The sequence below is a fragment of the Muscardinus avellanarius genome (assembly GCF_963383645.1).
Source record: "Muscardinus avellanarius genome assembly, chromosome: 13".
Lineage (NCBI taxonomy): Eukaryota > Metazoa > Chordata > Mammalia > Rodentia > Gliridae > Muscardinus > Muscardinus avellanarius.
Window position 1 is genome coordinate 97,393,128 of NC_137799.1, and position 22,948 is coordinate 97,416,075.

Consider the following 22,948-nt stretch of genomic DNA (forward strand, 5'->3'; position numbering starts at 1 on the left):
AATAATGTCTTTAAAAATGGACTATAGTCTTTTATGCACTAAACTCAAAGTTTGCCTTGAGGGTTTCCAGAACAGACATGAATTTACAGGCACAAATGGAAAGAACACCCATGCAAAGAATTGTTCCCGCCTTGTTCTGTGGAGTCAGAAAACAAAGAGTCTAGAAGAATCGGGCTGAGCGGCCTCCTGGGAAAGCACAGCCTTCAGTAGTTCAGCGGGGACTTAAATCTTCATTTAGAGATAAACAGAAGGCCGGGCTCCATTGAGACTGGAGGTTTAGAGAATGGCTTTTAGGATCCACAGTCCTTCAGAAACTTTCTTCTGTCCTTGTGCAGGCTTTTTCTGACCTTGGCTGAAGTTACTACCATTTTTTTTGTTGTTGTTGTCAAATAGAAAAACAATACCTACCTGAAAAATCTTGACAAGAATGAGAGTAGTTAATGTATGTCGTGAATTTGAAAGATTATAAGCTATTTTCTCTAGAGCACTCCTCTGCTCCGTGGTGTGTGTGTGTGTGTGTGTGTGTGTGTGTGTGTGTGTGTGTCTTCTTACTGAAAAACGAAGTCACTTAGGTTTGATGTGAATTTTTCCTTTGAGGGCTTCATAACTGAGCTTTATGTCTGGTGATCAAAAGTGAGTATTTTCAGATAACAGGACCTGTTCTCCTAGTGTGTTGTGTGGTGTCCAATGGCAGCTCCTGAACTCTGTGGCTCCGGGTCTACCCCCAGGCTATAATGTGTCTCCTAAATGATTCAGAAATTAATGACATTACTGAAAAATTTCTAACCCCCCTTTGTCATTCTTCACAGCCACGCTGGACTCCTGCAAAAGTAGACTTCCCTGATACTCGTGGTCAGTGTTAAGTATCAGATGAGCAGCCTTGAGGGGAAGAGTGTACTGTTGATGTAAGATTCAGCATCGACAATTATTTTTTTTAAGAATCCTCTTAGAGAGTTGGCATTTAAAAAAATTCTCTCCCAATTAATTTTTCATTACATTTTTCTTGAAAATTACAAGTTACGGAAATGAATCTTGGTGTTTTTGAAATCAGGATTAAGCCTGCTGTGTGCTACTATTGCAGTAAACAATTTCACAAATTTCAGTTAGCTTTCATAAAGATTTTTGGGGAAACATGTATAAGAGATATCAATTCTTTTTTTTTTTTAATGGCACTGGGGATTGAAGCCAGGGGTATTCTACCTCCAAGCAACAACCCAGCCCTATTTGTAATTTTATTTTGAAACAAGGTCTCGTTTGATTTATGAGAGTCTTCCTATTTGCTGAGGCTGTCCTTGAACCTGCAATTTTCCTGTTTCAACCTCCCAAGTACCGGGATTACAAGCCTGAGCCACCATAAGATATCAATTCTTTAGCAATTTCAGTTATGGCTGGCCAGGAACCTGGGAATCTTTTGTCTCAGACTTCCAGATACTGGGATTCCAGGCACGCACCGGTCACACCTTGTTCAACACCACTGTTTTCCCTGTCTTGGTTGGATGGTGTCTTAGGTGAGGAAATGTCTTCTCTCTCATCCTTGACCGTCATTCTCCATAGATTGCCTGGCTACGCTGACCTTGGACATCAGTTTTAGTCTCTGTCTCCTTGTTTGTAACATGGAGATCATAATAATTTATAGCTTGTTGAAAGATGTTTCTAAAAGTGCCTTGAAAAATCTAAGGAGTTATACAAATGAAAAATGTAATTAAGCTGCTCCCCATAAGATATATTAAGAGAACCATTTGACTAAGATAATTTGTAATTTATAACTGCTATTAGAAAAAAATCATATTAATGCTAAGTATGGAGTGCCGAGAACGTTATTTCCCCTGGCATATGCCCTAAAAGCATTTTATGAAGCAATTAAGATGGTCTTCCTACAGGTTAATAAAAATGAGTATATTATCTTTACCACCTTAATACGAATGGCATAATTACATCTATGTAAAAAGTTAATAAGGAAAAAGCAAAATGAAAGATATAAAACAGCATTTATATAAATTTAAATGTGTAAAATTAAATTACATGTTTTCTTAAGAATGTATACAAGCTGGGCGTGGTGGCACATGCTTGTCATCCCAGCATTTGGGAGGCTGAGCCAAGGAGGATGGCGGTTCGCGGACAGCCTCAGCTACTTAGTGAGGCCCTCTGCAACTCAGTGAGACCCTGTTTCAAAATAATAAAAAAACAGGGATGGAGGGGTGTAGCTCAGAGGTAGAATGCTCCTGGGATCCATCCCCAGTACCGCAAAAAAAAAAAAACCACAAATAAAACTCATTACACGAGGGAAATGTGAACCTTATATTGAGACAAGAAAGCACGATGAGGGATGAGTGGAACCTGCGCAGACCTGACCCCGCGTCTCCACTCATCACACCTGTAGCACCTGCTGTCCACAGAAAGCAAGCAAACAGAAAGGGCTTCAGTACGTGGTCATGGTGTTATGTTTTGAGCTGATTTTTGGTACTGGAGACTGAACCCAGGGATGTTCTACCTCTGAAATATACTCCCAGCCCCGTTTTACTTTTCATTTTGAAACAGGGTCTAGCTCAGTTGCTGAGGCTGTCCTTGAATCTACGATCCTCCTGTCTTTGCCAAATGCAACTCTGGGATTACAGGCATGTGCCACCACACCCAGAGATTTCCTTTTATTCTTAGAACATTATTGTCTAGAGCAGGGATTAGAGAATAAACCATATCCACCCACCACAGCTCTTCAGTGGCCTGTGGACTCTCCTCCTCCTCCTCCTCCTCCTCCTCATCCACGGGGAATAAAACCCAGGGACATTGTACCTCCGAGCTACACCTCTGGCCCTATTTTTTAGTCTTTTTTATTTTTTGAAAAGGGTCTCACTGAGTTGCAGAGGGCCTCGCTAAGTAGCTGAGGCTGTCCTTGAACTGCAAGCCTCTGGTCTCAGCCTCCCGAATACACCACCCGCCTGGCTTCCCTTTACTTCTCAAACAGGCCCCTCTCCATTTCTTAAGTCTGCAGCCCCTCACTAGCAGGTGACACCGAGAAAGAATGAAACTGGGGTTTATTTCCTTGTTATTTTCAGAGGATTATAGTGAGGCAGTGCACAAAGTTGCTTCCTATTTAAATTAATACCTATAATTGGCTATGTAAAGAGTTTTACTTAATTATTTTAAAGTCTTCCTGAATTCATTATTTTTGTTAATAATAGACTAACCACTAGAATTCATGAATACTTATTAGCATAAACAGAGTAGGGATTTCACTCTATTCTAGTGTTTCTGAATGGACATAGCTGGGAAGAAGAAGAAACGTGGATGGTGGTGCTATTGTTGTTTACATCTGTGAGCTCTGAGAGGCGGGCAAATTCCTGCGGTTTCAGGTTATCTGGAGGACACAGTACAAGGCATAGTGGAACCTAAGCCTTTTCTCTAGCACTCAAAACCCCAGCATGAAACAGAGGGGTTCTCTTCAAGTATAGACAAGTGTAACAGTTACAGAGAAAAACAATGGATCACCAATGATGGCCTGAGGTCTGCATTTAAAATACATCTAAAATTCAGGTAATCATGCTGATGCCAACTCTGGTTTCATGGAGACTTTCAGGGTCCAGCTTGGTTGCCAGGACTTATTCCTGCAGAAGTTAGACTTATTCAAGAGTAAGAAATGCTATTTACACCAGGTACACGGTCCATGCCTGTAATCCCACTACTCAGAGACAGGAGGATTACAGGTTGGAGGCCAGCCTCAACAATTTAGCTGGGCCCTCAGTAACTTAGTGAGATCCTGTTTCATATAAAAAATTAAGAAAGCTAGGAGTGTAGCTTGGAGGTAGTGCCAGGAGTTTAATCCCCAATACAAGAAGAAGAAGAAGAAGAAGAAGAAGAAGAAGAAGAAGAAGAAGAAGAAGAAGAAGAAGAAGAGGAGGAGGAAGGAAGGAGGAGGAGGGAGAAGAAGGAGGAGGAGGAGGAGGAGGAAGAGGAGGAGGAGGAGGAGGAGGAGGAGGAGGAGGAGAAGTACTGAAATTAGGAATTACTAACCAATGGCTAAACAGTCTTTAATGCTTTAGTTTGGGGGTCTTAAATGTCTTCCAAGCCCATATACTAACACATGGTCCCCAACCTGTGGGATTAGGAGGTGGTGGAACCTTTAGGAAGTAGGACCTAAGTAAAGGAAGTCAGGCTGCTGGGGGTGTCTTCTTAGAGGTGACACTGGTGCCCCCGCCCCTTCCTTTCTCCCTCTGTGCTTCCTGGCTGCCACGAAGGGAGCAGTTTCTTCTGCTCCATCTCTGTTGTGTTGCTGTAGGCCCAAAACAACAGGACTGAGTGACCACGACCTGACACCGTGTGAGCCACAGTAAACCTTTCTTCCTTTTAAGTTTATTATCTCAGGTATTGTGCTATAGTGACAGAAAGCTGACTGACACAGTTATTCTAACAACAAATTGCAATCATATGCTTGGCACGTTTACTTGTCACTACTGATCATTTGACAGACACAAGTAATGTTGCCCATTTTAGGGGAGAACAGATGTGTACCATTTCATGTAAGAAATCTATGGGCCTTCTTCTCCCTAGATACAAGACAGTAGACTTGCACACTTGATGGGGTGTGTCCATACAGCGCCTAAGGAGATTCGGCCTGAGCGGCCTACGGCCTAAGGCAAAACTTAAAGTAAAGTGATTCAGCAAAAAAGGGGCAAAGATGGCGCCTGGAGGAAGCTAGGAAGGTGTGGTTTCCCCATTCATTATGGGTGGGGAGACTGAGTGGTTTTTCCCTTTCTACCTTTAAAGGAGCTTCCGCACACATGAATGGCTCATGTACTGGCCTGGGATTGGCTGTAAACTACGTGCTAGTGATCTTTATCCGGATAGGCTAGGCTATTTCTCATGGAAATTTCCCTCGTGGCTTGGTGCTATATATAGGATGGCTTGGAGGGAGATAAATGAGATCTTGCTTGACTTGACTCCCGGCTCGTGGGTTTGTGTTCGAGTCGTCGGTACTCACCATCTCGCCAAGCCCCGCCAGCTGTCGGGCTGGATTCCCGACACACACTAAAATGGTTATGATTCATGTGGTATTATGGAAAGCAGTTCATGGTCCTGATGGTCTAAGAATAGCTATGATAATATGACAGGAACTTGAAGAGACTGTCTTTGCTAAAAGCAGTGACTCTCAGGTCTGCTGGTTCTCCAGGGCCACTGAGAGCAGGATGGAGCTGGCATCTCTGCCTTCCCATTGGATGTTCTCCTTTTTTTTTTTTAACCTTATACTCTGTATCAGGTCCCTGCTCAGCTCTGCACAAAGGCACGGCATCATCTAAGGACAGTTCATCTAAAATCTGGCAATGCAGGTTTATTAGCCCTCCATTTACTGAGTCCCCTTTTCCCCCCTGATGACCAGGCAAGATTTGCCTCTCCCCATTTCAGGCCTCTGGATGGTGCCTAGGCCTCTCCAGTCTCTGCTTCTCCCGAGGTCACAGGTCTGATGGCCGTGTCCTGAGGAGATTTCCCCCTTGAGCGATGAGGACTTCTCCAGAGCCACCTGGCAGAGCCAAGACTGAGATAACCTGCTGGCCACGGCTGGGCCACGGCTGCCCCTGCTGTAGTTTTTCCTCTATTTAACCCTTAAGCTCCTGTCAGCACTCCAAGACAGGCTGCATGCTGGGTCTCACTGTGCCTTCCCCAATGGCCTGACGCTGCTGCTGATGGTGGGATGGTGATGGTGATGGTTGTTGGTACTGAGGAGTGAACGCCAAGGCATTCTTCCTCTAAGATCCACTCCCCCAATGCCCTTTTTATTCCTTTATTTTGAAACAAGGTCTTGCTAAGTTGCTGAGGCTAGCCTTGAACCTGTGTGCCTCCCAGCACTAGGATGACAGGCGTGCACCACCATGCCTGGCTCCAATCTATACGGTCATGTTGATTAGAGTTCCTCTCTTGCTTTTCACCACTGCATCTTCTGCTCCGTTTGTGGGGGTGAGTGGCCAGATCTGGTCTGCAGGTTCAGGTCTCCGGCCCAGGATGCCTGCGGCTATAACAGATTCAACAACTTTTATAAGGTTTTCGTTTTTAGCCACTAAAAATCCCTCGAAATAGAATAAAAACCAATATTTCACCCTATGTTTGCACTTGTACCCATTCATAGTGCATCCTGAGAACAAGACCTCTGTCCACAGCATCGCAGGCATCCGCATCTCCCCGTGTGTCTCTCACGACAGCTGCAGCAGTGGACGGTTCCGTCAGCTCTGGGAGTGAGGACGGCATGGGAAGCGGCCGAGGAGGCTGAGCATGCCCAACACTGTGCGGCAGTCCCAACCGTCTCTCTGGTCAGGATGTGGCCACGGAGTAGCTGGCCTCAGAGGCAATACCTGCCTAGAGTAGCCTGAGGGTTAGACGGCAGGACTTGGTCATTGCTTATTTGGTGGAGCACGGCAAGTTTTGTGTCTTATGAATTTGTAAAATAGCAGTGACAACATGGAGTTCATAGAAGTCCAGTGTTCTGGGTTCGCAGTTGAGCTTTTCAACCACTAATATCTAGTATATATAAAGAACTCAAAAACTTAACTCCAAAAATCAAACAGCCCAATTAAAAAAGGAGCTTTTGAAATGAATAGACACTTCTCCAAAGAAGAGATACAAATGGACAAAAAAGAAATATGAACAAATGTTCAACATTATTAATAATCAGGGAAATGCAAATCAAAACTATCAAAACTACCCTGAGATTTTATCTAACTCCAGTTGGAATAGCAGTCATCAGGAAAACAAACAATAACAAATGCTGGCGAAGATGTGGGGAAATAGTAACGCTTATACATTGTTGGTAGGATGGAGAATCAATAAAACTACTGTGGAGATCAGTATAGAGGTGAAGAAGAAATAGGAAGAGGAGGAGGAGGAGGAGGAGGAAGAGGAGGAGGAGGAGGAGGAGGAAGAAATATTGTTGAGCTAATATGGCTTGCTAACAGCCTGGCGTCCCCAGATCAGTGGATTCCAACAACATAGAAACATAACCAACAGGCCTGTGAGCAGAGCACACTGCTAGCAACACCTTTATTCTCCTGTTTTATCAGCAGTAGAGTCCTAATATAAGTGGGGGAGCAAGGGGTCCTTAAAAGTTTTAGATTGAACCCAGGGGCATTATACACGCCCAGCCCTACCTTTTTTGTTGAAACAGAGTCTTGCCAGAATGCTGAGAGTCAGGCTACACTTCTGAGGCTGTCCTCAAACCTGTAATCCTCCTGTCTCAGCCTCCCCAGTTCTGGGATTACAGGCTTTCTCCACCACCCACAGCTGTGACTTTTTTCTTTGGTGGTGGTAGGCTTCATTTCTAAAATTGACCTTGGGAGGGAACTGTTTTGCATTGGAAAATCACAAAGGTCTTAAGTCCTTGAATTCAGGTTGACCTTGTTGCAGTTTATCCAGAGGATATTTACATCCTAAGGAAGCTAAAGTTTTAGAAAGTTAAATTTTCTTCTTTATAAGCATGCAGCGTGTCAGCGGCTATCAACAAGTCACCCACATACTGGATTAATGTGAAGCCCTAGGGTGAGGAAAATTATATTAAGTTCTCCTGTGAATGCCTAGAGGACAGAGTAGGTGGAGCTATGCATGTTGCAGATCCCCCCCCCCGTTATATAAAGTAAACATTCCTTCTTATTTATTTATTTTTAAGATAAAATAAAACTTAACTTTTAATTTTTTAAAATGTTTTCGGTGCACTGTAACCACACGTCACAGTGAGGTTCAGAGTAACAGACACGTCCATGCACACGGCATCAGCTGTGCGTCCCTCCGGACCCCGCCCCGCCCCCTCCTGCCCGTGCGGGGCGTTCACACTGCTACTGATGACCTTACGTATGAGCATAGGTTACTCCACCTGTTTCCACCATCAGGTCAGCCCTTTTCCATGCCACCAGCGTCACCCTCACTTATCTGTGGTTCTCTTTGTTTTATAGTTTCTCTTTAGCTTCCACATATGAATTAAAACATATGACCTTTCACTTTCTGTGACTGCCTAAAGTTGCTTAGAATAACATTATTTTGTGTTACTGGGGACTGAACCCAGAAGCATTCTACCTCCAAACTTCACCCCCAGTCCTAGTTTTCTTTTTCTTTTTTGAGACAGAGTCTTACTAAGTTGCTGAGAGTCTGGCTGTGTTGCTGAGGCTGGCCTTGAGCCTGCAGCCCTCCAGTCTTAGCTTCCCAAGTACTAGGATTACAAGCGCACACCATCACACCCAGCCCACATGTCCCTTCCTTATCATACCCCATTTCCCCAGTGAATTTTCTTGTTTATTTTTGGTTTCTTAATTATAGATTCTCTTCTTTATATTTAAGATAGAAAGGATATTGGTTTACATGTGGCCATGGCTTTTTTATTGTACGCTATAACAAGAGGATTGACATTTTACAAAACAAATATATTTATTCCTAGGGTCCATAAAGATGGATCGCTCTGCTCTAAATTTTGCTATCTTCCTGTACAAGATGAGACTGGCCCTTGAACTTTCCTACACTGTGTCTCAGAAGCATGTATTTCCACTCAGATGCCTCCTTCCTAGGGGCTCCAGAAGCATGCCACCCTGACTGCGGAAGATGGGAGCCGTTCACAACACAGTGGGACCTTTCCTCACAGATGGCCGGGTGCACCAGGATACAGAGAAACAAACTTTCCCCTGACAAAGGATCTAAGCACAAGAATCTTAGAGGAGAAAAAAACAGGTAAAAGTTTGTCCAGATATACCTGCTACTTTAAGGGAAGAAAGGTCAAGCCAAGTGTGGTGGTGCATACCTATAATCCCAGTACTTGAGAGTCTGAGGAGGAGGATTGTAGGTTCGAGGCCAGCCTTAGCAACAAGGCGAGACCTTCAGAATTCTAGTGAGACCCTGTTTCACAATGAAAAATGAAGAGGGTGCGGGGCATAGCTCAGAGGTAGAATGTCCCTGGGTTCAGTCTCCAGTACCAAAAACAAACAGAAAACCCACAGGAAGCACAGAAAAAATTAGAGTATCTGACTTCAGGAGCCACAGAAAAAGTAAGGGAGGATAAAGATCAGAGAGGACGCGGACCGCTAAGCTTCTCTCCCTCCCAGCTTGGCCCTCAGTAGGTCAGCCATGCCATCTGCTCATAGCCCTTGCAGGGTGCTTCTGCCTGTTCTTGGGGGAGAAGTCTAGAGGAGCCGATGAGCCTCAAGATTATGTCGCGTCGTTTGGATCTTCCCTGACGTTTTCCAACACCTTCCCTCCTGTATCCTGCTCACTTTAAATAGTGACATATTTGCTGCCCTTCAGCACATCCTTTCTTACTTTATATTTACTCCCAATGAAACATGTCCCCTTTGTGTAAAATTTTAACCCATGGTTAGCACTGCAGCACCGAGATAGTTTTGTTTAGTTCTTTTTGTTTGGTTTTACCTTTTCCCTAAATTGGGTCGCCACTACTAAGACCTGAAGAAACATCTTCCCTGGCCATCCAACATTTTTTGTGGTTATTCCTGGCAAAAAAAAGCAATTATAAACAAGAATCAGGGCTCCATTCTGAGGTTTACCTGGCTTGATCCCCATAAATTAAAAAAAAAAACAAAACAAGCTTCAGTAGCAAAGTGTTGTGGCCCATGTCTGTAATCCCAGTACTTGGGAGGCTGAGCCAGGAGGACCGCAGGTTCATGGCCAGCCCCAGCAACTTAGCAAGACCTCAGAAACTTAGTGAGACCCCATTTCAAAATCCCCTTGTCTTTTATCTCAATGCAGGTAAACAAGATATTTGTACATTCATGCTAGTAGTTAAAAAATACCTGTCTAGATGAATAAACATCTGTTGGTACTTAACATTTTTTACAGTTACAGGAACCATGGAATTTATCATTGAAACCAGAACACCTATGGAGTTAGAAGACACTATTAATAATTACTCTGGGGTAATGAAAGCAAAGTAAAATTTTCAAGGCGAAATGCAAATGAAAGTCTAAGAACCTTGCTAACAAAAGTGGCAGAATGCTCCTGGATTCAATCCCCAGTACACACACACACACACACACACACACACACACACACACACACACTGCTCCAGTGAAGTGCTGGTGAGAGCTACTGTGTCCCAATCTCTTGTGTGCATTACACAGCATTGCTAGAAACAGAATAGACTCAAGGTTTGTGGTCAGCGTCCCCTCATGATGGGTTTCCAGGGGACAAAAGGCTCCCCAGGCCATGGCGGTCCCTGCGTGGAGCCCCCCACCATCGTTTGAGCCCCAGCGTGTCATTTGATAGCGGGGCATGAACCAGAGACAGCAGTTCACGCGGCGGCCAGTGTGTAGCCAGGTGGATGCGGCTGCATAGTAAATAAGCGCTGCAGAGATTCGGCAGAATTTGGTAAATCCTCCAAGAGCAATAATGTAATGCCTTCCAAGAACTTTGAAGACATTTATATCAACAGGAAGGGGGTATCCGCTGCGGGAGCCATGCGGACTCGCAGGAGAGTCACCGGGGCTTCTCGAGTCCTGGATGACCGTCTCCGTGTCGAGATGAGAAATGAGTTGGCTTGTCGAGCTGAACAAAAATAACTTGTTTAACAAAAATAACTTGGCTTGTTTCAGTTCCTGCTTTGCCAAAGTAGTCTCACTCTTTTTAATCCCCTTTCTTCCAAGTTACTAAGGCAACCACCCAAAGACTCTGTTCTAGACATGAACTCTTCCCCACGTGCTTAATGACTATTTGATTTTTCCAATTAGTCATTCATGGATCTTTCACTTTGTTTTGCATATTTAATTTAGGAAGAAACACGGAGGTGGATCAGGACTGAGCCACCCAATATCAGGGTAGTCTAATAAAGCTGACATTTTGCCCCTTCCAAAGAGACGTCATCCTGAGTGTTGGAACTCAGAAAGTGATACTTCCAAAACACGCTGTCTTTGGCATGCCGTACAGATGGGTCTAAAGAAAACGCAAAGGACACAGAGCAGGTGCAGAATCAAGGACCCTTTGACCTTATCTTGCTTCTGCCCATCTCACTCCCAAATGCAGGGAGGCTTTGGGCAAAGTTTCCTTATCTGCCCAATGTCCAGGACTGCCAAAGAGGAAACAATGACCCCTGGACCCTCCCCTGGACTTTCATCTCCTACACTCACATGGCGAGAAGACAGCTGAGGCTGTTAACCCACCTGGATGCACTCTGTTCCTGAATCACTGCCTCCTCTCTCTCTCCTCTCTCTCTCTCTCTCTCTCTCTCTCTCTCTCTCTCTCTCTCTCTCTCTCTCTCTCTCTCTCACTGAGAATGGAACCCAGAAGCATTCTACCTCTGAGCTACACCTCCAGCTCTATTTTTTATTCTTTATTTTGAAACAGGGTCTCACTGAGTTGCAAAGAGCCTCACTAAGAAGCTGAGGCTGGCTACGAACCATGATCCTCCTGTCTCAGCCTTCCGAATGCTGGGATCACAAGCATGTGCCACCATGCCTGGCTTCACTGCCTTCTCTTTCTGTAGCATTTGGCCTCCAAAGAGAATCCTTTACCATCTACTGTCTGCTCTGTGGGCCAAACAAACTTTTGTGTGTTTTTTTCCCCAAACCCATTGAATTCCCCGAATTTAACTGCCCCCCAAAACTGTCTGCATCCCCCATGCTCCCTTTCCCATAGAAAGGGATGGATGAGCTTCCAGAGTATGTTGGGCTGGTCTGCGCTGCGTTGTGCAATCGCCCTCTTGCGTGTAATGAATTCATCTGTCTTTACTCCTGCTAATTTGCCCTGTCAGTGGATTCCAGGGATACTTTCAAGGGAGAGGGGACCTCATCCCTTCACAGCTTCTGCACCCACTGAAAGCCGCCCGTACGAAAGGCCATTACTTCCCATATGAAGAGTTAATACATTGTGTAAAACTCAGTAGGAAGAGGAGGAGAGGGAGAAGGACAAAGAAGTCCAAAAACATCTTGTACTGTAAATACTTAAGAGGAATTGTTTATTTCAGGCCCCCTTTTCCTGGACATCAACCTCAAGTGAAAATATAGACTAGTGCCATGACCCTGCCTCCCTTGGCATCTGCGTGACCCCGCACGCATGACGTGGCACAAGCTTCAAGGAAGCAGCACTGAGGAAGGATGGCTCCTGGTCAGAGCATCCCTGTTCTTGGATGCTCTTTTGTAGCTATTGTCTTTTGGTAATGATTCTATCAACTTTTCACACACATGGCTCCGGTGATGCAGGATGAGGTCCCGGAATCAAGACTGTAGGAACAGGTGAAGCTGATTCCGTGGAAGATAAATTTTCTGGTAATATGTCTGAGCCCTCAGACGCCCCTGCCTTGCTCCAAGCTATAATAAAATTGGCTAGAGAAGAAAAAGGGGGCTTCAGCACATTAGTGGATACATTACAACAAGAAACGCTTCAGGAAAGCCCCAAAGAGAACTTAGTCATACAAAAAGCTTAAGCAGTTAGAAGAAAGAAGGAGGCTAAGGAGAAAAGGCCCACCCTCCCACCATTATGACTAAGTCTGGTCCTGCTGACATTATTGGGAACAGGCTGTGGCAACCCCCAGGGAGAAAGAAGCTAATGGTACCATTTACTGGAGCTTACAGAGATAGGGGAGAGATGGGTTAATATTAATGGTAGAAAGGTATCCTATTTCAAATTAACTAGAGCAAGACCGGTTTGGTGTTTTATTAACATATGCCCAGAAGAAAACCATAACAAAACAATCAGAAGAGGAGGTGTTTACTTACTGGAAAAGGAGGCCGTACAAAGCTCCCTGGTTACATTAGACTTGGCTTTTTACAATGTTTGAAAATAGAATAAAAAGAGATTTTCAGATATATATAATGGAAAGGAGCTTATTACAATATATGAAAAAATATATAAAAAGAAATCTTAACAATAACTTTTAGTTATGGCTTTGATCTCTTCATACAGAAAAAAAAAGTTGTACCACAAGTCTAGTAACTGGTCAGCATGTGCTGCCAAATCGAGACGTGTACAATGATGGGTATCCTAGTTAAATTGTGTATAAAAACCATCTATCTAAAAAACAATACCTTGCATGTAAGGCAAAGTTATCCAATGATGTAATCAATTTCTTTTTACTGTATATATTCCTTGCCCACTACCTTACAAATTACACTCAGATACAACATCCTTGAGTTGTCTGTGTCTGTCACCCTCAGCCGAATCCTTGCCCACCTTCCAAGACCCCTGTCCCAATGGTCCCAGTGCTCCGGCCGAGTTGTTCCGTCACAGATTGGGAATCATCTTACACCATCATACATTTCCTTTCTCTCAAGGGAGCTTGCCACTCCTGTGGGAACATGAAATCAGAGTATGTGCTCCTATGAGCAACGTTGTCTAGGTAGCCGACTTAAGGACTCTCAGACTGCAGGCTGAGTCCTGCTTTACAAACTTCTCTAGGTGGCTGGCTCTGATGTAAGATCTTCAGAATTTCGGTGTTTTGTATTTTTAGTATTTGCGGTACCAAGAATTTAACCCAAAGGCATTCTACCGCTGAGCTACACCCACCAGCCCCATTTCTTTTAATTTGAAAAGGGGTCTTACTAAGTTAATGAGGGTCCTGCTAAGTTGATGAGGTGGATCTCAAACCTGCAATCATCCTGACTCCGCATCTCGAGTACCGGGATTACAGGCATGTGCTCCCACACTTGCTGAGTCTTTAGAATTCTTTATGGCGATCAGTGGTTGCCCCTGGCCGTGAAGTACTACATGGGATTGGTCATATCTGTATCATTCCTCAACACCTCAAGCAAGAATCCTCTGGGGTCAGCTGGGGTACAAGCTTCCCACAGCAGTTGTACAAAATTACTACCTTTCTACAATAGTTTTACAAAAACAAGCTTCCTAACATCTTACCTCTGTAAGCGGCATGGTTATTCAAAACAAAAAGAATTTTTTATAATCATATCCATATAGAGCTTTTGTTGCTGAAAACTTCAGTTCAGTGAGAATGTCTTGATTTAGGACTTTAAGTCCCTTCCTTATTCTTCATGTCATAATTTGCCTAATTTTATATATTAGAATTTACTTAATCGATACTATTTATTATTTGTTGAAATGTGTGCTTATGTATTCAAATTCAAAGAGGGCTCAACTCTGAGAGACCCAGAAGTATTCTAATGATGTTTCAGGGAAATCAAATAGATTATGAAATTGAAATGAAGCTCCGGGGCTGTAAACAGTGATGAGCAAAGGAAAGATGAGTAAATATGTGGGGGGGAGAGTAAAATTTCCTAGGATAAAAAACAGAAATGCCATGGGCAAATAATGAACAGGCTGTATGTATGTACACATACATACATACACATACATACATACATACACACACACAAAGGTACCATGTGAGTTATTAGAATTTAGAACTATCTTTTCAGCCACTATATTCACCCATTCCACCTGGCACAAATATGCTTTTGTACCAAGGGAAGACTGTTTACTGCACAATTACACTTCAAACTTACAATCAACATAGGGTCAGAGAGAAACTTTTGACTCTACCTTTTGAACTCAGGGGTGTTCTAACTCTGAGCAGTGACTCCAGCTATATTTTATTTTTTATTTGGAAACAGGGTCTCTCTAAGTTGTTAAGGGCCTTGCTAAACTGATGAGGCAGGCCTGAAACCTGTGATCCTCCTGTCTCACCCTCCCAAGTACTAGGATTCCAGGCATGTGCCACCACGCCTGGTGAAATGTGCTTATATTTTCTAACTTGTTCTAAAGAACTCTCAAGAGTCTGAGTAATAAACCAATTACACGTTTTTGATATAGAAATTACTAATTGTGCTTAAAATATATGAATTAGGAAATGTATTAAGTAACCATTAAATTCTGGCTGAAAAGCATATGGCATGCCTGGCATAAAGAATTTAAAGTATGCTCTATCACAAGAAAAAAAGAGAAAAACTGGTTAAAAGAACATGAACCATCTTGGGGAGATTCAAAATAGCAACTGTGGGATGCAGCCCATCTCAGTAGCTAGAACAAGTACTATTCAACTGTCGAGACGGCAGTGTCTTGACAAACAAACTAAACAAAGCTCATGAACCAAAACAGAAACAGGAACCAACACAAAAGGAATCCAGTACTTTGAACTCTGAGATCCACTGCGAAAAGCCGCTGCGAGGGAATGACCTGGTGTGGCTGCCAGCCTGGCCGCTGACTGGAACCGTGAGTGCCGCCTCTGGCACTGCCAACTTTGGTGCTGCCGATCCAAGGAATCCCTCAAAGTAATCCAAGAACTTGAAGTGCAGAACGTGGTGGCCAAGCTCCAACGTCTTAAGTGACCAGTGCCATGCTTCAAAGACGCAGAAAAAGACCCCAAAGCCCGTGTGTTCACCAGAGGTGGCACCTGCAGTGGCACACTGTGTCCTCCAGAGACCCGGCAGCAGGACAGCAACGTAACTGCTTGCGTTACTCATTACTCAGCAGACGACCGCACAGAGCAGCCGCAGGACCTCGACGGGCTAAGACCAGGTGGCCCATCCCAGAGGTAGTCCAGTTAGTACCTCCAGGAAAGGTGCTCAAGGCGCGGTGCCTGCACGGGACACCAGGGGTCATTCTAATACTACACTGAACACCCTCTGCTGGTGTGGGTAGGGAGGTGCAGGCCTAGGGTGGGAAGGCGAAAAGCAGAGGGCCTGAGCCCAGGGTGGAAAGCATGGAGCCAGAAGGCGTGCAGAGCCCAGGGTGGGAAAGCACAGAACCTTGGACTTACATGGAACTCATTAACAGTGACACCCGATGCCCTGATACGTAAACATAAAGCTGTCAGAAGCAAGAGAGGGGTGCAAACACTCATAGAGTGGGTTCAAAAGCGGATAATAGGTTATGGAGCAAATGAGAGACATTGGAATATACTCCAGAATCTACCACAATGAACAGACATATATATATTATATGGGCCCCAACCCTATATATGTAAATTAATAGGACTGCTGTTTTCTTGTTGTTGGTTTTTTTTGTTTGTTTCTCACACAGTCGCTAGTTTTTTTTTCTCTTACTGTTTCTCCTTGTTTTATATGTAAGCTATTTCATTTCTCCATACCTAAATACTCTACTAAATACAATCGACCTACTATCTAACCTTCTTTCATTCTCAACCAGATACTACCTTATACTTAAATTCTTACTCAACCTAATCATATCCTATATTTTACCTGATTCCTGTAACCATCACCCCAACTCTTCCCCCCTTACGCAACCCTAACTATTGAAATAAGCCCTGCTTACCTGCTGACACCTCTAAATTTCTACTACTAAGATTGGATCAGACACAATACCCACAGAATCACACACAAAAGAGAAGATGCCAAGTCATTAAAAAATAAACACAAACCTGGGAACCTTGAAAATATGAGAACTAGGAAGAGCGAAGAAATAATGGAAATCATGAATACTGACCTACAAGAAATGCAAGAAGGAGAATTCCAAATCCTGATCTGGCCAAATCCTGATGAAAGGCCTCACAGCAAGTGTACATGAAATGAAGGAGGAAATGGAGACCTTAAGAAAGAATCAGAAAGAGGTCTGGAATGAAAAAGTTAGTAAATGAAATGAAGACAGCAATAGAAAGAAATTCTGGAAGATCAGATGAAATGGAAAATAGAACATCACTGTTAGAAGACGGTTCATTCAAAACTGAAAGCACAGTCAACAGCATACAGAAGTCATTACAGCAACAAAACCTACACATCCAAAAACTATGTGACAACATGTTGTTGGATATTTACATTTGTTGACAAAGAAATGTTCTAACTTATGGATAAAAGGCACTGAAGAAGAGATAGAGGTACAGACCAAGGGTATTTGTAATCTCTTCAGAGAAATAATTTCAGAGAATTTTCCAAACATGGAACAAGACTAGGATATACACAATCAGGAGACATACAGAATGCTGTTAAGGCAAGATCAAACAAGGACCTCTCCATGACATGTAATAATCAAGATGACCAACATAGAGGCCAAGGAAAGAATCTTAAAAGCAGTGAGAACAAAAGAACAGGTGATATATAGGGGCAAAACAATAAAAATTACCCCAGACTTTACAACCCATGTCATGAATGCCAGGAGAGACTGGTATGATGCAATACAGTCCCTGGAAGAAAACAACTTCCCACCCAAACTGCCATATCCAGCAAGGTTATTATTCAAAATTAATGGAGAAACAAAAGTGTTTTATGATAAGCAGAATCTCAAAAAATTCATGAATAAAAAGCCAACACTAGAGAAAGCACTTAAAGAAATTAACCATAAAGAAGAAAAGAGAAGCAATTTTCAGAACCAGAGAAGAGGTGAAGGTGAACAACAGGGCAACTAAGTAAAGAAGACATAACATTATACCAAACAGAAGACAGAAAACAAAAGTCATATTTCAATTAGAGCCCTGAGCATCCAAGGACTTAACTCACCAATTAAAAGACAGACTGGCCGGGCGTGGTGGCGCACACTTGCAATCCCCGTGCTTGGGAGGTGGAGACAGGAGGATTGCTCAGGTTTGAAGCCAACCTCGCTGGCTTAAGAGACCCTGTTTCCAAATAAAAATATAAAAAATAGGCATCTGGGAGTGTAGCTCGAAGGTACAAAGGTTTCCAGGAACCCCAGTACCACACACACACACACACACAAAAAGACATAGACTGGCAATGTGGATTAAGAAACATAATCCAAATATATGCTGCTTGCAAGAAACTCACCTTACAGCCAAAGACATTAATAGACTGAATGTGAAAGGACAGAAGAAGATATACCATGCTAACAGAGACCAAAACCTGCCAGGGGTAGCAATACTGATATCCAACAAAACAGACTTTGAGCTAAAACACATCAGAAGAGGCAAAGCAGTGAAATTCCTTTAATTAAAAGGAACAATTCACCAAGAAGATATAATGAGAGTAAATGTTTATGCCCCAAATGTGGGTGCACCCATATTTGTGAAACAAACCCTTCGGGACATCAGATCTCAAACAGACCCAAATACAATAATATTGGGAGACTTCAACATACCTCTCACACCTCTAGAGTGACCTTCAAGGCAAAGGATGAGTAAAGACTCTTCAGAACAACAACAAAAAAAGCCCCAAAAAAACCTATAAACCAAATGGACCTACTAGACATATACAGAATATTTCAACCAGGAACATAAGAATACACATTCTTCTCAGCAGCCCATGGAACCTTCTCAAAAATAGATCATATCCTGGGCCACAAAGCAAGCACTAGCAAATTCAAAAGATGTCATATAATTGCCTGCATCTTTTCAGACTACAATGGAATGAAAGTAGAAATCAACAACGGGGACCAAAAGAAACTATTTAAATACATTGGGATTGAATGATACACTATTGAATGATGAGTGGGTAAGATCAAAAATAAGGAGAGAAATTTTTTTTAAATTCCCCATTTACTCCCTTCTGATACCAAGTGTCCAGGTTAACGCTGTTATATTCACATGTATACACACATAGTCACAGGTAGCTTTTCCATTAATGAACCTCAGCCTTCCTCCTCTCTCCCCTTCCTCCCTGGCTCCACTGAGGATCCCCTCCATTGTCTGGAGTCCCTCTGTTACTATCCTGCAGGGCTCAGACTTCTCACCTTGGGCCTTCATGTTTCCGGCATTTGGGGGCCCATGGGAACCTGTTCTTTGTGATTCCTGCTCCCAAGCTGGACTGCTTAGGAGAACTAGCAGAGCTCAGGACAGCCACAGAGGAGTGCGGGGAGCCCCTCAAGCCCTTTCATTTCCATAAAGCTGTGGCCCCAGGGCTGCCTGTAAAAGGCAGCGCAGGGGGTTCAGTTTGCAAATTCCAACGGGCCAGCCTATGAGAGGCTCTCAATAGGGGGTGACGTGACCCCAAGAAACTGCAAGTGTTCAGGATCTTTCTTCCCATGTGTGAGTCGAGCTGAGTCGAGCTCTGGGTTTCACAGTGAGGTGAGAAGGTGGTTTTTAAGTTGGTAGCTCTAAGTCAAAGTCCAAGACCTATCCCGACTCCACCTGCGATGTGAACCACTTGCCATCCGTGAAAGGCAACGTTTTCATTTGCAAAACAGAAATAATAATGGCCCCTGGAGAATCTAACCTGAGGGAAGATGCTACATGTCTATAGACACTATACACTGAAGCCCAATACTGGGGAGGCTGAGACTGGAGGATTGCAGGTTCAAGGCCAGCCTCAGCAACTTAGCAAGACCCTCAACAACTTAGTGAGACCTTGTTTCAAAAACAAAAATGTAGTGGCACATGCTCGCAATCTCAGCATTTGAGAGGCTGAGACAGGAGGATCCCGGTTCACAGACTACTTGGTCCTCAGCTACTTGGTGAGGCCCTTTGCAACTCACAGCACTGTGTGTCAGGAGCCCGACCTGCCTCAGGATGCCAGAGAAACCAGGGCAAGATGGAAACTGAAACACACGATTTGTGCTCTTTGACTTCATTGGGCTTATTAGGTCTCAAAATTGTACTAAGCTCTCCCACAGGTAAGTGCTTTCTCATTCTGGAAAAGGAAAATGGGGTTGAAAATAGGATATAGAAAAGAATGATATTGGAAGAAAATGTTCTGTTTGGGGTTTTGGCCTTAAATGTACACAGTTTGATAAAAGCAATCACGGCCAAGTGAACCAGTCCTGTAATCCTAGTACTTGGGAGACTTAGGCAGGAGGATCACAGGTTCTAGGCCAGCTTCAGCAACTTAGCAAGACCCTGTTTCAAAATAAAAAAATAAAAAGCACTCGGAGGTAGAATGCCCTTGAGTTCAATCTCCAGTACTAGCAGAATCAGTACCAAAAAAAAGAAAGAAAAGAAAAAAAGAGAAAGAAAAAGTGAAAAAAGATGGGGTTTTTTTGCCTGTTTTTCTTGTATTAGTCGTCTGTTGCTGTTCACCCATTGCTAATTGCTCCTCATTTTTACCCTAGAATAGTGTTTGCTCCTCACAATGCCCATTGCAGGTCACAGTTTATACTGTGTAATAAGTACTGAGAGGAGAGTTGCAAGTCGCAAATGACTTAGAAAGCCCAAAACAGACTTCCGCAGTATTCTTCTTAAATGCTACATAACTTAAAAATAAAACTAGGGATTTTTTTTAAACAACTGAAGATTGGACTCAGAGGTGTTCTACTACTGAGCTCCACGCCCAGCTCTTCTATTTTTTTTTTTATTTTGATAGAGGGTCTTAAAAAAATTGCTGAGGCTGGCCTCAAAACTGCTGTCTTCTGATTTTCCAATGGTGCATAACATTTTAAAATATAACTTATGGGATGCCAGTCATATTCATTAACACCCATGTGAAAGTATAGCGAAAACGAGGGCACACATGCTCCTGGGGGACAGCAGTGCTCAGGATTTATGGAGCACACACTTTCTTTCAAGGTGAATATGAATTAACTTAAAAATGGTTACCATTGTTGGAAAGGACAATCAGACTTCTCTGCACCCTGTATCCTCTGAGTGAAAGCAGAGAACCGGCCTGCAGCTCACAAAGTAAGATGGTGATAGGAGGAGAGTGGAATGAATTCGGCCAAGAGCCAGAGGAGGAGGAAGCAACCTAAAGCAATTTAACCCCAGAGCGAGTGGGAATGGGAAAATAAGAATGACATTTTAAAACGACAGAGCAGATGAAGAATAAAAGGGCATGAGCCAGTAACTGGGAGGCTGAGACAGGCAGTTCAGGGCCAGCCTCAGCAAGTGTTTCAAAATTGAAAATAATAAAACTGGGGATGTATGGTGGAGGGAGAACGCCCCAGAGTTCAATCCCCAGTGCCACATGCACACAGACAACACACACACACACACACACACACACACACTCACAAAGTATTTGCTTAATATTATCTTAGAGTAGCCCATGCAAGGAAAAAAAAATGTGACTCTCCACTGGGCAGCTCGGGTTGCTAATACAGATGCCCTCGCTGACCAGCTACGTGGCATGAACAAATGACATCACTTCTCCCAGCTTGCACTTCTTCCTCCCAAGCTGACTGTGAGAGGCGATGATATCATGCACCCTACGTTTTCATGATAGTGCCCGCCAGTGTCACCCATGCCGACTGGGGTTCAAGTCTCCTTTGGACACCGCTGCCCTCAGTGCTAAGCCGGGCGGCCTCCTCATTTTTCTCAGCCTGCTTATGGTGAGATCTGAAAGCACTTTTTATCAATCTCCTATCAATTTCAGAACATTCATTTTCCTCCTTCAAAAAAATAAAAAACAAAAACCAAGCAAACTCAATGAGAAAAGTTCCTCTTCTCTTAAATATCATTGGACAATCGCTCCCTCTACCTCTCCTGACCACTGTCCTGGTCTAAAGCCCAAGGCCTTCCTCACGTTGACCACTCTCTCCCTCACAATCCACGGCTTGCACATCTTGAGGAAGAGCAGTGAGCCCAGTGGCTGGTGCTGTGACATGCTGAGCCCCAGCCAGTACACCACAGCCCTTGTCCCCATGGCAACCTTCTCCATTACCTGGGATGTGGTATCAGTATGAAATCTTATTTATGTCAATTCTGCGGGTTGATGCACACTTCTAAATAGTATTTCTCTACTCTCATATATATCTGCTTTTGACATGTTGACCTTTTCTTTTCTTTTTCTTTTTTTAAATTTTTTTGCAGTACTGAGGATGGAACCCAGGGGAATTCTACCTCTGAGCTACACCCCCATCCCTACTTTTTTGCCAAGACATCCTGCTGCCTCGGCATCTATGTGTTGAGACCCCCCCACTCCACATAGTAAAAATCAGCAAAAAGCCCCGAGAAAGAGGTGTCGTCTCTGGCCAAAATATCCCCCACTTTTACCCTTCATGACTATTAATGATTCCTTTTAACTTTCTACACGAATTGCTCCGGTGATGTGAAATTAGGACTATGAAATTGAGTCCGTGGAAATAAACTCTCTAATAATTTGTCTAAACGTTCTTGGCTTTGCTCAATAGTAATGAAAAAACTGGCCAGAACTCAGATGCTGTGATAAGCATTCCAGCTGCAGCAATCACAAAGGGTCTCCGACCCTCACTCCTATCACTAGGTTAAGCTATTAACTCCGGTAACCGGTAACCTATAGCTCAGTTTAAGGAAACTTTGTTTACCCTTGAGATCCTGCCTAGAGACAGAGAAGATAAAAACCTTGTGTGTGACCTTAAAGCAATTTAGTTGATAAACAACTTAGTTGCCCAAATACAATAGACTCAAGGAGAAAGATTGGTGACTTTTACGCCCAGTGTAAATATTCCTGAAGACAGAGAGGCTGACCGCATGGTTAATGAATATGACAAAATAAAGGACAGACGTTCTAAATATATATGTATGAAGGAAAGGAAATACCGTGTAAGAGTAAGAAAAGCATTTTTGCATGAAGAAGAGCTTATCATAAGAAAGTCCCAACTGGGAAAGAAAGGAATTAGAAAGTTAAAAGCAGGTTGCAGAGGGTTTGTGACAGAGAAATGGATTATTAAAGATGGTTAGACTTTTAATAGGCTTATTGTCTAAAGAAGAGTGCTCAGCAGTTAAGGAAATACATCTGACAATTAAAACCAAGAACTTTGTGGTGTTGTTTGTGGTATTTTGTCTGCAAAACTGTGTTGTGAGTTTGCTTAAGCTTTCAGATTTAGAAAGTAAAATGCCAACACCTGGAGAAACTCTATCACATCCACCTGAATCACCACATCTCCCCACACTTGCTATATGAACTGAGCCCAAAAGATGGAAAGTTCCAAGAAAGTCAAAGAAGATTCCCCGAGAAACCCCCAAGCCTTGGGCATGCCTGTTTGGAACTGCTTATCTGCAAAACCTGAGAAAGAATCCGGAGGGAGTTAATCTATCGAAGATCAACAGCCAGCTGAAGGACTAGTTTTATTACCTTTGTTTACATGTCATTCATTATTATTTCACAATGATTACACCCACCTCCCTTTTCTCTTATTATTAACTTTACTGGTGAAGGCTATAAATTTCTTGGAGTTTTTGTAATAAAGTGTCATTGGCTCAAGAAGCCTTTGTCCA

At 43.3% G+C, this 22,948-nt stretch overlaps 1 protein-coding gene across 1 annotated transcript in view; it reads right to left on the reverse strand.

The window, feature by feature from the left end:
* LOC308272287 (contactin-associated protein-like 3) overlaps nt 1-22,948 on the reverse strand; it is a gene marked incomplete at both ends in the record, with an annotated part of 163,953 nt that overhangs the window by 87,783 nt on the left and 53,222 nt on the right. The window lies entirely within an intron of this gene.